Raw genomic sequence first — 16,531 nt, 5'->3', positions numbered from 1 at the left:
CCTAGAAGAAAACCTCAGGACCTTCGTGTTTCCAGTGTCCATTTTTAATCTTTATAGTTTGACTTTGTACTTATTGGAAAATAAACATTAACATTTACTTGTATTCAGTATTTTCTTGATGATCTGGATTTCTTCCCTTAGAATCACTATAATGAACAGTTACAGTAAAAAAGAGAATTGATATATTTCTCACAGTTTCAATAACCTGTTCATTTCTCTGTTCCTTCAGTTTCTTTCTTATCTGTGTTTCTACATCCTCTATCATTCTCCTAACTGTAGTTTTAAGTTTATGGATGTTAATTTACAAAGGAAGTCCACAACTTACTGTAAAAAAGTTAATCTAGGATTAATATACCCACTCACTCAGAGCATAGAGTATCATCATGTAGATGGTGGTAAAAGCATCAGGCATATGCTGTTGCTTTATCAGACATGATAAATAATGCACAACTAATGCAAAATATCAATTTCATTCTGTCTCTAGTTACCTGAGACTATACCACATGCATTATTTTATCTACAACTGAAGACAGTACTTCTACTCAAAGCCATTGCTGAAGACAATTCAGCCACTGCTGAATTAAATTTCCTTGGAAGTAATATAGACATAGTATTTTATCTACCTGTCTTTTCTATTTCCTACCATGTTTTAAAAATATAAAAGCAATTTAATTTGCTGCTTTCTACATAACCAATTTTGTAAATTGGTACGATTTTGTAAATCGCAAAAAAACTATTTTCAGTTTGTCATTTTCCCAAACACACAAACTTAAGAAATCCTTGATCTTAATTAAGATGACATATCACTGAAGGAACTGAAACACCTTTCTTCTATTATACTTGTCCACTTCCTGCAATGTAATATAATTAGGAACAAGACACAGGTAATGTATTTATATTAGCACTTACTAAAATAAAAATTAAATGTTTTAATAATCCAACAATTACATGAGCATAATCCAATGGGATCCAATTGTTTCATCAGAAACAAGATGGTACGAAAATGTCTTTGAACTCCAAAAGCGACACCAGCATTTCTTACGATAATTGACTTGTAAAAATAGTATGTATCTGCTGGAAAGGCCTCAAAGAACTGAAGGATTTGGAATTAATTTTCATGATAATCACACTTTACATAATATTTGCTCACTCAATAAATAATCACTGAGTACCTACGTACCAGGTACTGAGGAAGGCAAACTTTTGTTCAGAGTCATAAGAATAATTGAAAACAACCAATCCCTAAAAGCCTGAAAGTCATCTGTATTTGAGTTTGAAAAAGATTTTGCTACTGTGAAGTTATATTTAAACACCAGAACATGTGATGTCCTGGTAGTAATCAACACACAAAAACTAGATCACGAAATTTCCAAATGGATCCTGAACAGTATATAGTATGCTATGCATACAAGTTTAGACATCATAAAGGAGTATCTCATGTGTGTTAAATCTCACATTAGCGAGGCACCTAAGTGGCTCAGTTGGTTAGACATCCGACTGTTAATTTTGGCTCAAAATTTTGGCTCAGCACAGAACGTGCTTGGGATTTCTTCTTTCCCTCTCTCTGCATGCACTCACATGCATGCAGTCTCTTTCAGAATAAACAAACTTAAAAAAAAAACTCACGTTATTATAATAATAGCATACTTAGTAAAAGCCGCATGATGTTTCACAGAGCAATCAACAGAGAAATCATACACTAAAAACAGCAAAGAATAATATTTCATATGCTTTCTTTAGCAGTCATTAATTTTACTCTAAGATTTTTATGATTTTAGGTCTTACAAGGTGTTGTTACTGATTCATTTTAAGTTAATTTTCCTATTTCCTATTTAAGTTAAATTTCCTACCATACCTTACCTTATGGTATGAAGTAGGGATCCAACTTCATTCTTTTGTGTTTGGAAATATAATTGTCCCAGCACCACCTGCTGAAGAAACTTCTTTTCCCATTGAATGGACTTGGCACCCTTGTTGAAAATCAATCAGCCCTGGGGCTCCTGGATGGCTCAGTCAGTTAAGCATCTGACTTTGGCTCAGGTCATGATCTCACAGCTTGTGGGCCCAAGCCCCATGTCGGGCTCTACTGACAGCTCAGAGCCTGGAGCCTGCTTTGGATTCTGTGTCTTCCTCGCTCTCTCTGCCCCTCCCCCACTCACACTCTGTCTCTCTCCCTCTCTCAAAAATAAATAAACATTTAAAAAATAATAAAAAAAAGAAAATCAATCAGCCCTATATATAAGGATATATTTCTAGACTGTTAATTGTATTCCACTGGTCTATACTTCTATCCTTATGCTAATACCACACTGTTTTGATTATAATAGCTTTGTAGTAAGTTTTGAAATCAGGAAGTATGAGTCCTCCAATTTAAAAAATTTTTAATGTTTATTTATTTTCGAAAGAGAGGTGCAGAGTGTGAGTGGGGGAGGGGCAGAGAGAGAGGGAGACACAGAAACCAAATCAGGTTCCAGGCTCCGAACTGTCAGCACAGAGCTCGACACAGAGCTCTAACTCCTAAACCATGAGATCATGACCTGAGCTGAAGTCAGGCACTTAACCAACTGAGCCACCGAGGCACCTACCAATTGTTCTTTTTCAAAATTTTTTAGCTGTTCAAGATCTTTCGCAATTCCAAATGAATTTAGGTATCAGCTGTTTAATTTCTGTAAAAAAAAAAAAGGCTATTAGAATTTTGATAAGAATAGCTCAGGGGAATATTGACATATTAACAATATTAAGTCTTCCTATCCATGAACACAAGCTATATTTCCATTTACTTAGGTCCTCTTTAATTTCTTTCAGCACCATTGTTTTTTAATTTTTTTTAATGTTTGTTTATTTTGGAAAGAGAGAGAGACAGAGTGTGAGTGGGGAAGGGGCAGAGAGGGAGACACAGAATGTGGAGCAGGCTCTAGGCTCTAAGCTGTCACCAAAGAGCCTGATGCGGGACTCGAACTCACGAACTGTGAGATCATGCCCTGAGCCAAAGTCAGATGCTTAACCGACTGAGCCACCTAGACACCCCTCAGCATTGTTTTAAAATTTTCAGTGTACAAGTATTTCATTGCCTTGGTTAAGTTTATTCTTAGGTATTTTATTCTCTTAGATGCTATTATAAATGGAATTGCCATCTTAATTTCCTTTTTGGATTGTTTCCTGAATATGTACAGAAATACAAGTGACTTGTGTGTGTTGATTTTTGTACCTTGCAACTTTGCTGAAATCATTTATTATCTCTACTGGATTCCTTGGGTTTTTCTATATATATGATTAGGTTATCCGTGAATAGAGATAGTTTTACCTCTTCCTGTGAATTCTGTGAACTCTAGTCACCTTGGCCTCCTCAGACTTCTATCCCTACCTTTTCAACTCAGCGAAACTGGCAGTCTCCACTTGAGTTCCCCCTCCTTGCACCACAGCCTAGAAATCCTTTCCAGGTAGTAAGCTGAAGCAGTCAGGGGGTTCACCTTACTTGTTTCTCATCTCTCAGAAATCACTTGTATGTCAATGCCTGATATCCAATGTTTTAAAAATCACTCTTTAATATATTTTGTCTGGTTTCTTAATTGTTTCAGGTGGAGTGATAGTTTTATGTATCAACTTGACAGGTCACAGTGTACCCAGACATTTGATTAACATTATGTTGGTATGTTGAGTTTGTGAGGGCATTTCTGGATGACGTTAACATTTGAATCAGAAGACTACATAAAGCAGATTGTACCCCTTAATGTGAGTGACCTTATCCAATCAATTGAAGATCTTAATAAAACAAAAAGGCTGAGTAAGAAGAAACTCTTCCTGCTTGACAAATGAACTGAATAATCAGTCTTTTCCTGCATTCAGACTCTAAAAAAAAAAACACTGGCTCTTCTTGGGTCTTGAGACTTCAGGCTTTCAGACTGGAAAGTATACCATCAGCTTTCCTGGTTCTCAGGCCTTCAGACTTGGACTGGAACTACATCATTGGCTCTGTAGGGTCTTTAACTTGCAGACTGCAGAATTTGGGAGTTCTCAGCTTCCATAATTAAGCGACCCAATTCCTTATAAAAAATATGTAAACAAACACATCCAATTGGTTCTGTTTCTCTGCAGAATTCTGACTAATAATACAGGTGGGGTGATAAATCTGCTCCCAGTTACTCTAGCTTGGCCAGAAGCAGAACTCTTTCCATACTTTGGCTATTGTTGATAATGCTGCTGTAAACATGGGGGTACATGTGTCCCTTTGAAACAGCACACCTGTACCCTTGGGTATTTTTAAGACAACGTTTTATTACAAGGCAAGCAATAAGAGTCATCACTACTTTTTCTTACTTTTCTACAAGATTCATATCTTTTTAACAGACATAAGGTGAAATTATTTGTACTACATAAACAAAATTCAGGATATAGAAGAGGAGGAGGGCAGTGTGGAAAACAGTGGAGGGTAATGATTAGGAGATGTGACTTTATTACTAGGAGATGTGACTTTATTATTAGGAGTAATTTTATAAAATATTTTCATATGCTTGTCTCTCATTTCATACTGTAAACAACTGTGAGACTAAGCTATTAGGTATTTTTAGTTCTATTGTACAAATATTGAAATTGATTTAGAAAAGTTAAGTAACTTACCCAAGGCCAACTAACAAAGGCAGGACCTATACTTGGCAGTGACAAAGAATGAAATAGGGCCTTTTGTAGCAACGTGGATGGAACTGGAGAGTGTTATGCTAAGTGAAATAAGTCACACAGAGAAAGACAGATACTATATGTTTTCACTCTTATGTGGATCCTGAGAAACTTAACAGAAGACCATGGGAAAAAAAAAAGTTAGAGAGGGAGGGAGCCAAACCATAAGAGACTCTTAAAATTGAGAATAAACTGAGAGTTGATGGCAGATGGGCGGGAGGGGAAAGTGGGTGATGGGCATTGAGGAGGGCACCTGTTGAGATGAGCACTGGGTGTTGTATGGAAACCAATTTGACAATAAATTTCATACTAGAAAAAGAAAAAAGGCAGGACCTGAACTCAAAACTTTTTTAAACTTGTTTTATTTATTTTTTTTTAATTTACATCCAAATTAGTTAGCATATAGTGAAACAATGATTTCAGGAGTAGATTCCTTAGTGCCCCTTACCCATTTAGCCCATCCCCCCTCCCACAACCCCTCCAGTAACCCTGTTTGTTCTCCATATTTATGAGTCTCCTCTGTTTTGTCCCCCTCCCTGTTTTTATATTGTTTTTGTTTCCCTTCCCTTATGTTCATCTGTTTTGTCTCTTAAAGTCCTCACATGAGAAGTCATATGATTTTTGTCTTTCTCTAATTTCACTTAGCATAATACCCTCCAGTTCCATCCACATAGTTGCAAATGGCAAGATTTCATTCTTTTTGATTGCCAAGTGATACTCCGTTGTATAAATATACCATGTCTTCTTTACCCATTCATCCATCCATGGACATTTGGGCTCTTTCCATACTTTGGCTATTGTTGATAGTGCTGCTATAAACATGGGGGTGCATGTGTCCCTTCGAAACAGCACACCTGTACCCTTGGATAAATGCCTAGTAGTGCAATTGCTGGGTCGTAGGGTAGTTCTATTTTTAGTTTTTTGAGGAACCTCCATACTATTTTCCAAAGTGGCTGTACCAGCTTGCATTCCCATGAACTCAAAACTTTTGACTCAAAATTACTTGCTCTGACATACAATTCTAAAGTCAGGAAATACTAGTTTTTGGAGACACCTGACTGAAGGGAAAACACTTGTAATTTAGAGTTAATCAGAGATCTGTATCAGAATTTCTTTCACTGACCAATTCTTTGACTCATTGGGACTCAAAGTCAATCCTACCATGTTTTCGCTGTCCCAATGATCCATCCTCCCTTATTTCTTTATGCAACTTAGATTTTGTGGTATATCATTTAAAACAATACCTTGTACACACTCAATTCCCTCGTCCCTTTCTTTCTTCAACATAACCTAATGACTATTTTCACATTAAACTTAAGATCACTAAACTCAAGTGGGTCCTCATGGCTATGTACTAATTTGTACTTATCTCTTTAGTCCGATGGCTCTCAAACTTTTTTGTGCATAATATCCCAGAAGGCTTGTTAAAACATACATTGACTGTCCTCACCTCCAGCGTTTCTGATTCAGTAGGTCTGGGATGAGACCCAAGAATTTGCATTTCTAACACATTCCCAGATGATATTGGTGCTGCTGGCCCAGGGATACACTTTGCTCAAATCTATTCTCTCTCTACTGTCCTAATTGAACAGCTCTTCAAATCTCCACTTCCTTCTGCTCCATCCTTACTCTCACTGAGGAAACATAAGCAATCAGAAGATAACTTTCACATGCTCTCAGTGTGCATCTACTTACTGCACACTGACATCATCTTCTGATGACTGCATCTACTTCTCTGACATCATCCCCTTGTCCGTCACTCTGTTCCATCTGCAAAACCCTCCTTGCTCTTCCTCAAATGCATCAACCTTGCCCCCACTACAGGGACTGTGTATTGACTGCTTAGAATGTTTTTCTCCCCAGATATCTCTATGATTTGCTCCTTAAATCTGCTTTAGTGTCCTCTTAATAAAGATACCTTCCCAGACCACCTTATAAACCCCCACCCCAACATGTGTCTGGCACTCCCAAACCCCCCTATCTTGAATTATTTTTCTTCACAGCACTTATTATCACCTGATCATTTTCTTAGGTGTTTGTCTATTAGGTAGGTCTAATTTCGTGGAGACTTTGAGTAGAAGGGGCAGAGAGAGCCAAATTCCCTAAGATTAAAGAGAGTTAGTGATAAGAGAAAAGATAGCACCATAATCCATTTATTTAAGAATCTGGCTATGAAAGAAAGGAAATGGGAACAAGAAGTAGCAGGCAGGCTCAAGCACAGGTTTCTCAGTATGCAAAGACAAGGATGAAGGACCAGGGGCTAGGACCAGTGCAAAGAAAAAGTTTAAGGATGGTGAATATTGAAAGGATGCATGGGAGACAAGACTGCTTAAATATCTGGAAAGAATGGGCTCATGGGGCACAGGATTTTTACATTTGTTTTTAAACCAGGTATCTACTAAGAGGTTACTATAATGCAGAGCACTGTAGGAAACAGTTTATACCATCACATCTAATTTAGTTAATCTCCACAATAACCCTAGGAAGTAGGAACTTCATCTAGACCTTTTTGAACATAATCAGAGACCTCTACTAACAGATTTTCCCACTACAAAAATAACACAGGCTGGTGCTCCTGGGTGGTTCAGTCAGGGGTCCGACTCTTGATTTCAGCTCAGGTCATGATCTCACAGTTTTAAGATCAAGACCCATGTAGGGCTCCATGTAGGAGCTTAAGAGTCTCCCTTTCCCTCTCCTCCTGCCCCTCCCCCACTCACACAAGTGGATGCTCTATCAAATAACTAAATAATAAAACAGCTTTATTAAAAAATAAATAAATAACACAGGCTTCTTCTCCAAATAATTTCATCCTTCCTTTTTCCCTTACCTTACTTATAATTGATCCTGTAGGATCTCTAACTTCAGGGTCTCATGGAGTCAAACATCAGATCTCAGAAGCAAAATTGTGTGGAAGAGGATGAACTACTTCTTTACCACCTCAGGTGGTTATCAAGGTGCCCACACAGGTAATCAACTGCTTATGCTCAGAGAATTCAGAAATCACCGACTCACAGGCACCAACCTTTGTTGAATGACTCCACAGTGTCTTCATACGATTCACCCTCAGTTGAACCCTTAGAGGTACACCAATACTTTTTCATCACAGCTACTCTAAATTCTTTCTTCTCGTTCTTCTTAGTTGCTCAATTTCCCTCTCAGCGCCCCCCTACCCCGACCCCCCCACCACCACTTTCTGCAGAAAGCCTTCATTCACCAAAAACTTGGAGGACCAACAGAAAATGTTTCAATCTCCCTTCCCTCCAACTTAAACTTTCATCTTATTCTCAAAAATATTCTTTTCCTTGGGGTGCCAGGGTGGCTCAGTCGGTTGAGCGTCCAACTTCTGCTCAGGTCATGATCTCACAGTCCGTGAGTTTGAGCCCCGCATCGGGCCCTGTGCTGACAGCTCAGAGCCTGGAGCCTGCTTCTGATTCTGTGTCTCCCTCTCTCTCTGCCCCTCCCCCCACTCATGCTCTGTCTCTCTCACTCTCAAAAATGAATAAAGGTTAAAAAAAAATTTTTTTTAAATATTCTTTTCCTCTATCCCATCACTATTCCTACAAATGGTGATAATTATATGGTTTCCTTTCCAATATCTATATCCATTTTTCTTGCCTATCTTAGGATTTGCAAAACAATGGTGATAACAGACATCCTTATCTTAACAGACATTCTGACTTAACCTGAAGGCCTTCAGTGTTTTCCTCATGTGGACATACCTTTACTACGTCCATATGTTTTTAGTGTTTCCCCACTAAGAATGGGCCTGGCTTCTCACAACAATGCTTATTTTAAATGCTCAAAAATGGAACAAGGAGTCAGTCAGTTCAGGCTCACACAAAACCTCTTCTCTATAATAAAGTTATCCATATACTATTCTGCTAACAGAGAAGACATTAGACATAGCTACATTACTTCTTTTTTTTTTTTTTTTTTTTTAACACCATGTATAGTAGTCCCCCTTATCTGAGGTTCTGCCTTCAGTTACCCACTGTCAACTGTGGTCTTGAAGCAGATGATCCTCCTGATACCGTGTCAGAAGGTCAACAGCAGCCTAACACTGTGTCATTCACATCACTTCACCTCATCAGTTAGACATTTTATCATCTCACATCATCACAACAGTGAATGCAACACAATAAGATATTTTGAGAGAAACCACATTCACATAACTTTTATTATGTATAATGTTCTAATTGTTCTATTTTATTATTGTTGTCAATCTCTTACTGTGTCAAATTCATAAACTGAACTTTATAATTGGTATACACACACACACACACACACACACACACACAGAGTTTGATACTATCTGCAATTTCAGGCATCCACTGGCAGTTTTGAAATATATCCCCCCACGGGATAAGGGAGGACTACTGTATTATCTTTCTAGGCATTTTAATTATAAGTCAGCTATTTCTTGAAATGTTTATTTCAGTGTCTTTTTTACACAAAATAATTTTCTTTCTATAATAACTATAAATGCAGGCTATGTATGCTCATATGTATGCAAAAGTATAATATAGGTGACTAGCCTATAAAAGTGAATAATTTTTAAATTGAACCATATAGTTTAACTAGTGGCCAGCAGGGCCAAATAATCTTATACAAATCTTATTAGAAAAAAGAAAATTAGACAATCAGCTTTATGGTACACATCAGCCAACAGAAAACTGATTTCAAAAACAATTCTCAAATGTTTAATAATGTATATTTTTATGACATGACTTTCAGCTGTTGTTTCACCTTCCAGCTAGACTGAATCAGATTTTAACCACCCTCATGGCATTGTACATATGCAGGGAGCAAATGCAATCTATTGAAGCGAAGCAGTGTGTGCAAAAAGGGCTCAATTAAATTGTGGAATGTTTCTTGTAAATTAAAGCCCTATTGAATAATCATCTTCCATGCAAATTATCTTTCATGGGGTGTTCCAACAATGTGCCATCATCATATGTAGCCGCTTTAATACATGCTTATTTGTAATGCTTGACATAATGAATTCACCCTCTTTATTCTCACAGAAATGAGAATGAGAATTTAAGCTTTTAAATTTTTCCTTGCTAGACTGCCTTTGTGAATGTACCAGTAGTGAGACACTATTTTTTCATAACCTACAGTGCAGAAGAATGATTTAACCAGATGCACTACTCGTACATTTATCAGAAACAACAGTCTAAATGGATTTCTGATGGAAAAATACCATAGTATCCCCTCCTTCAAAAACATAAATTTTCCCTGGAAGTCCATAAGTTCACTCTCCTAATTCTTATCTCAAACCTTTAAGGTTTCCATTCTTATGAAGACAGAAGAAAGTCACATGCTAAAGTATAAATACACAAAATAGAGGTTGTTAGCATAATGTGTCAGAAAGATCTAATTTTTTCCTAAAATGTATACAGAATTGTATGCTATATATGCAGATGTACATTTTCTGAGAAGAGAATCCAAATTTTTTATCCAATTCTCAAAGGGGTCAAAGACCCACAAAAAGATTAAGAATTACCAAGTCAAGCTAAAACATACAGTATCTCAGAGTCATACTTGATCTTACAGGAATATAAACTTTGATATCCTAGTCAATAGAAATTTAGTTCCCCTGCTGCTAATGCAGTATATTTATCACACAAAACAGAAAGTCCTACTCAAAAGACTCAAACTAAAATATTCAATCATAGTCATTTCTTACAATCTAAAGAGAGATTCCATACATTCTTCCTGAGTATTCAGATTAATTCTGTGCGTTCGATACACCAACCCAACCCTGAAAAGAATAACGAACCCAACAACAAGGGTGTTAGGGGGAGTGTGAGTCATATGCTACCTCTTTGGACCAGAGCCTAGGGTAACAGCAGAGGGCTGGGAAAAAAAAGGCTAATTCAGTGTCACAATTTTATGTTTCATGAAAGTCTCTGTAAATGTATGGCTTCTTTCCTCCCACCTCCAAATACTTCTAAAAGTCCTTAGCTTAACTATTAACTAAATCATAAATACTGAATTGCATTTTTAAAAACTTTCTCAGTTTAATATAATGGACTAGGAAAGCTCCGAGGGACCTTCAGGTTCAATTAAATACCACAACAGCTACAACAGCAATGTCCTACTGAGCATATAAGTACTTGAGTTCTGTTAGGAACTCACTACCAAAACCACCACATTTCTAGTTAAGCACAATCCCTAGGTTCTATTCAGAATTAATGTGCCCACAGAAACCCTAAGTTATAACCTATGATTCTGCAAGGAAGGCAGAAACACTGCTGACTATATCTGCATTTATCCAGCTATGTTAAAAAGAAAAAAAGCAGCAGCCTGAGCAAGTAAAACTCCTGAAGACTTAGCACTGAAGAAAACAAAATCAACAGTGCAAAAAGATTTCAGATTTTTCCCACTAAAAAGTAATAGAATTTTATGCAACCCCCAAATAGTCACAAACACAAAATATAGTATGGACACAGTATGTATATAAAATCATCCTTCACTAAATTAAATACCACTAAGAAAAATATATCTAACTTTTTTTTTTTCATAAATTGTCAAAGTACTCTGTAAGTTAAATTCTGGGGTGTTTTTTTTTTTCATACTTCAAATTTTAGCAAGCTTTATAATACATTTTGAAAGTCATTTTCTAGAAAAACTAAAAAAAAAGTGTTAATTCTTAACTATATCCATTATTTGAGTTCATTGGTGCTCAGCCTCTCTGAGATTAGGGGCACTCAAATACTAGAATTTTGGTGGCATGCTTCAGAGGACAGGGTTACATCCTCATCACTCTCTACTTGATTCCCTTTCACCAATTTGTGTCTGTCTATGCAGAGTTCTTTACTGCCCTGTGTATGCAGAGTTCTTTACTGCCCTGACCTATATACGCACAAAGCAAAGCTCTTGCATGCTCCAGTAAACAAGCAATCTTTCCTAGAGCTGGCTGGACACTGTGCCAATAGCTTTCAGGCCAGCCAGTGGCCTTTTATCATTCATCCTGTGCTGTGTTTAGTCATGTGACCCACTCACTCAGGCCACTCACCTAAGTCACAGTATTTCTCCTACTGAAGTTAAAATAAGTATTCTTCCCCCCAAAATTTGATAGCTGTGAAGGGTTTATAACATAAGTGCTACAACAGCACATGATTTGAACTCACTATGCTAATTAAGCTGATGTTAATTAAAATGTTAATAAATTGCTATTTGTTACCTATTAAGTCAAAGTAGAGAAACACATACAAACTTTCAATAACACAATCCAAGTACTTGTCGAACTCAAATTTCTCTGGTATCTAAGGCTCAAATACTTTCCCTTCCTGATATTTAAGCCTCCATAATAATTTGGCCTAGTTGCCTGGCATTCTACCCACATGAATTCATTTAATCCTCACAACAACCCTATGAGGTACATAGTTAGTACCAAATCATTTTATAAATGGGAGGTTAAGTACTAATAAGAGCCAGAAACAAACCCAGGTAGTCTGAGTCCTTCTATATATATGGTCTCAACCAGGGTGCTAGCCAAAAGAATTCATTATTAACACCATATTGGCTACAGGGGTTTTGGCACTGAGAAAATCTGGACAACAGAGATTTAAATTTCATTATTTTAAAAAGGATTTTTTTTTTATGTTAAAGATTAGATAAGTTATTAATGACAAAAATCACTAAAATACAGAATAACCTCAGATTAAACAGTGATGGAACATACAAACACATATGGAAAAAAACTGAAAGCCTGAGTTCCTTCACTTCTTCAGATCATTTCCTTTACCCATAAAACAAAAAATAAAGGGGTCTCCACAGTTCCTTCCAGTTCAAACACTGAAAAATTAATCATTAAAAAACCAGAAACTCCTAAGATGATTTAAGACAGTGCTGTCCACTGGCAGGCTACAATCACCAGAAGTAATTGACTACTAAAGTATGCAAAATCCTTCAAGTTTCAAAATATGCATTTTATTATAAAAGATAGCTAAATTATACGAGGTTGACCATGATGCATCATCACTGCCACCCCCACCCCCATTACCTGTCCAACCTCATCCCTTGCTACTCTTCTCCCCTTCCTTCACTCTACTGCAGCCCTTCATCTTACTGTCGTTCTCAGAACACATCAAGCACATTTCCAACTTTGCTCCTTTATGCTTGATTTTCCCTCTGCCTCAAATGCTCTTCCTCCAACTCCCTGTATATCAAGCCCTTTCACTTATTTTAAGTCCTTACTCAAAAGTCATTTTCTCAGAGAAAGAAGGCAATCTAAAATATCAAGCCCTCACCCTAAAATATTTATCTCCCTTCCCTTTTTTTTCCATCTTAGCACTTACGTCATACATATTATTTTAGATATTTATCTCATTTATTTTCTATCTCCTCCACTAAAATTAAAGTTTTATGTGGGCAGGAATTTTTGTCTTTACTGATTTGCCAGCACCTAGAAAAGGAGCTAACACATAGCAAATGCCCAATAAATATTTGCTGGATTAATAATCTCTATCATCATTTTACTATTTAAAACAATTTTTAACGTCTATTCATTTTTGAGAGAGAAAGACACAGAGTGTGAGTTGGGGAGGGGCAGAGAGAAAGACACACAATCCGAAGCAGCTCCAGACTCTGTGCTGTCAGCATGAAGCCTGGCGTGGGGCTTGAACCCACAGACTGTGAGATCATGACCTGAGCTGAAGTTGGCCACTTAACCAACTGAGCCACTCAGGTGCCCCTCTGTCATCATTTTAAATGACTATATCCTACTCCATCAAGTGCTTACACCAGGATTTATCTTGTAATTCCCCAACTGATGGATATACTGGTTATTGCTAATCTTTCACTACTCTAAATAATGCTCTGATGCAGGGGTCAGCACGCTTTTTCTGGAGAGGGTCAGATAGTAAATATTTTCTGTTTCGCGAGGTTTCTACAACTAAACTCTTCCATTATAGCACAAAAGTAGCCACAAAAAACAAATGGTTGAAACTGGATGTGGGATATAGCTGGCCAGATTTAGCCTGTGGTCTTTGATCTCTGCTTCACGGAATGTTTTTGTGCATGTATCTTTTTCTATCTTCTCAATTAGTAGAATTACTAGATAATTGGCGATAGATATATTTATGTCTCCTGATACATTCTGTCAAAATGCTTTTCAAAAGGATAATCATGAAGAAGTGGAGCCACTGGGACACTAACACACTGCTGATGGCAGTATAAATTGATACAATTACTTTGGAAAATTGGCAGTATCTATTAAAGCTGAGCATATATACCCTGACTCAGCAATCAGTCAGGATACTTATTTTCCTTCAAAAAGGCTATGTCAGATACAGAAAGCAGTACAAGGGGTTCCTCTAGGGTGCTGATAAAGTCCTGCTTAGTGATATGAGTGCTAGTCACATTTACACAATTTGTTAAAATTCAACTGTATACTCAATATGTTCATTATTGGTACACATTATATTTTGAAGGGGTTCAGAACATGCCACCCCAAAATATGTCACTTTGGCATATTATTTTGGGCTGAAAACACTTGAGAAATAGAAAATTCAGAAAAGTCTCTCTGACCTCCCTCTTTCTACCCAAAAGCAGGTCATAAAATTTCCCATGAGAAAGATGCCCTCTTTATACCAGAAGAGAAGAACATTCTTAGCACTAGAGACTGGGAGATGATGCCAAAATGGATCTGTACAACCAAACCTACTAAAATAACCCTTACCTTCCATTAGTCTCTCCCATATATTTTCTAGTCACTGTTTCACAATTTATGGCCTCTAGCTGAAACTCCTTTGCCTAGTCACTTCCCATCAAATTTATTGATTCTTCGTTTAAAACTTATATAAACTTTCTGAAATGCCTGGGTGGCTCAGTCAGGTGAGCATCCAACTTCAGCTCAGGTCATAAACTCATAGTTTGTGAGTTTGAGCCCCACTTTGTGCTGACAGTGTCAAGACTGCTTCGGATTCTCTGTCTCCCTCTCTCTCTGCCCCTCCCCCATGTGCACACACTTGCACTTGCATGCGCTGACGTTCTCTCTCTCAAAAATAAACACTAAAAAAAAAAAACTATATAAACTCTCAGTTCAACCCATTTCTTCAGGTCTTAATTTCCCTTATGAAGACCCTGTGTGCACATAAAAATATTAAATAACATCTCAGGGCCCCTGGGTGGCTCAGTAGGTTGAGCTTCCAACTCTTGATTTTCATGCAGGTCATGATCTCATAGTTTGTGAGTTCAAGCCCTGTATTGGGCTCTGTGCTGGCAGTGTGGAGCCTGCTTGGGATTCTTTCTCTTTCCCTCTCTCTCTGGTCCCTCCTCTGCTCCCAAGTTCTCTCTCTCTCTTTCTCTAAAAACAAACATTTAAAAAAAATTTTTACTGTTTATTTAGTTTTGAGAGACAGAGAGACAGAGCATGAACAAGGGAAGGGCAGAGAGAGAGAGAAACGAAACTTGAAGCAAGCTCCAGGCTCTGAGGTGTCAGCACAGAGCCCAACGCAGGGCTCGAACTCAGAAACTGCGAGATCATGACCTGAGCTGAAGTCATATGCTTAATCGATTGGGCCACCCAGGCGGCCCCTGAAAAATTTTTAATATTAAGTAACATCTGTATGTTTTTCTCTTACCATGTTTATTACTCAGGCCCTGCCACAGAATTGAGCAGGGTAGAACCAAGTTTTATCTCCCCTACACCTTCAAAGTTTAAAAGAACAGGGGCACCTGGGTGGCTCAGTCGGTTAAGCAGCTAACTCTTGATTTTGGCTTGGGTCATGATCTACTACTCATGGGTTTGAGTCCTGCATCTGGCTCCACACTGGAAGTACAGAACCTGCTCTGGATTCTCTCTCTCTCTCTCCTTTCCTCCCTCCCTCCATCCCCAACTCATGCTTTCTCTCTCTCTTGCTCTCTCTCTAGATAAATAAATTAAAAAAAAAATTAAAATTAAAAAAAGGGAAATTTCCTTTAAAAAAAAGTTTAAGAGAACAAATAAATAATTCTATATACACATCGGCAAGATATGAGAATAACTTCCTCCCTTCTTTTCCCCCCACCAGCAATGGGCATTATCTCATTTTATATTTTTTGCTGATTTTTTAAAAAGCAAATGATTAAGAAACAAAACAAAGGAACACAGAAAAAGAGAGACAAACAAACAAAAAAGCAGACTCTCATATATACAGAACTGGTGGCTACCAGAGGGGAGGTAGGTGGGGGGATGGCTGAGATAGATAAAGGGGATTAAGAGCACACTTTTGGTGATGGGCACTGAGTAACATACAGAATTGCTGAACTAGTGTACACCTGAAACTGTATGTTAATTATACTGGAATTAAGAAAGCAAATTAAAAGAAAATGGATTGCTATATTATTTTTGCTTAATTATCAGTGAGGCTGAACATTTTTCTTGCTCATTTAACCTAATTGTCCTTGAAGTTTTATTAATTCTTTTGTAAATCATAAAAATAATACAGTGCCATGAAGACCTCAACTCCCTATCATATTGCTACATTTTCTACAAACTATTGCCTTTCTTTTTAATTGCATTATCTTTTTAAAAACAAACTTTTTATTTGTGTGTTTATGTGTGTGTGTGTTTTGAGAGGGAGAGCACAGTGAGTTCAGGCGCGCGCGCGCGCGCACACACACACACACACACACACACACACACACACACACACACACACAAAGGGGAGGGACAAGGGGAGAGGGAGAGAGACAATCTCAGTCTCCACACTCAACACCGAGCCTGCGCAAGGCTCAATCTTACGTAAGTGACCATGAGATCATGACCTGAGCCGAAATCAAGAGTGGGTCATTTTTTGACTTTGGCTTAGGTCATGATCTCACGGTCTGTGAGTCTGAGCCCCGCATCGGGCTCTGCACTAACAGC

The 16,531-nt window shown here is 37.7% G+C and overlaps 1 protein-coding gene across 6 annotated transcripts in view; it reads right to left on the bottom strand.

Annotated features, from left to right (window-relative positions):
* Positions 1 to 16,531, bottom strand: part of KIAA1958 (KIAA1958 ortholog) — a 162,053-nt gene that overhangs the window by 133,134 nt on the left and 12,388 nt on the right. The window contains exon 1 of one of the 6 annotated variants that reach the window (XM_086683715.1): positions 1,861 to 5,147. The exons of the other annotated variants lie outside the window; for them this stretch is intronic. The gene's annotated coding sequence lies outside the window, so the exon portion shown is untranslated. Of the gene's footprint in view, positions 1 to 1,860; positions 5,148 to 16,531 lie in introns of those variants that run through there. 6 annotated transcript variants of the gene reach the window in all.

The sequence above is a fragment of the Puma concolor genome, chromosome D4 (assembly GCF_028749965.1).
Source record: "Puma concolor isolate L17-30 chromosome D4, mPumCon1.1.hap2, whole genome shotgun sequence".
In the NCBI taxonomy this organism is placed as follows: domain Eukaryota; kingdom Metazoa; phylum Chordata; class Mammalia; order Carnivora; family Felidae; genus Puma; species Puma concolor.
The sequence above is the reverse complement of the archived record's forward strand: the minus strand, read 5'-3'. Positions and strand labels throughout refer to the sequence as shown.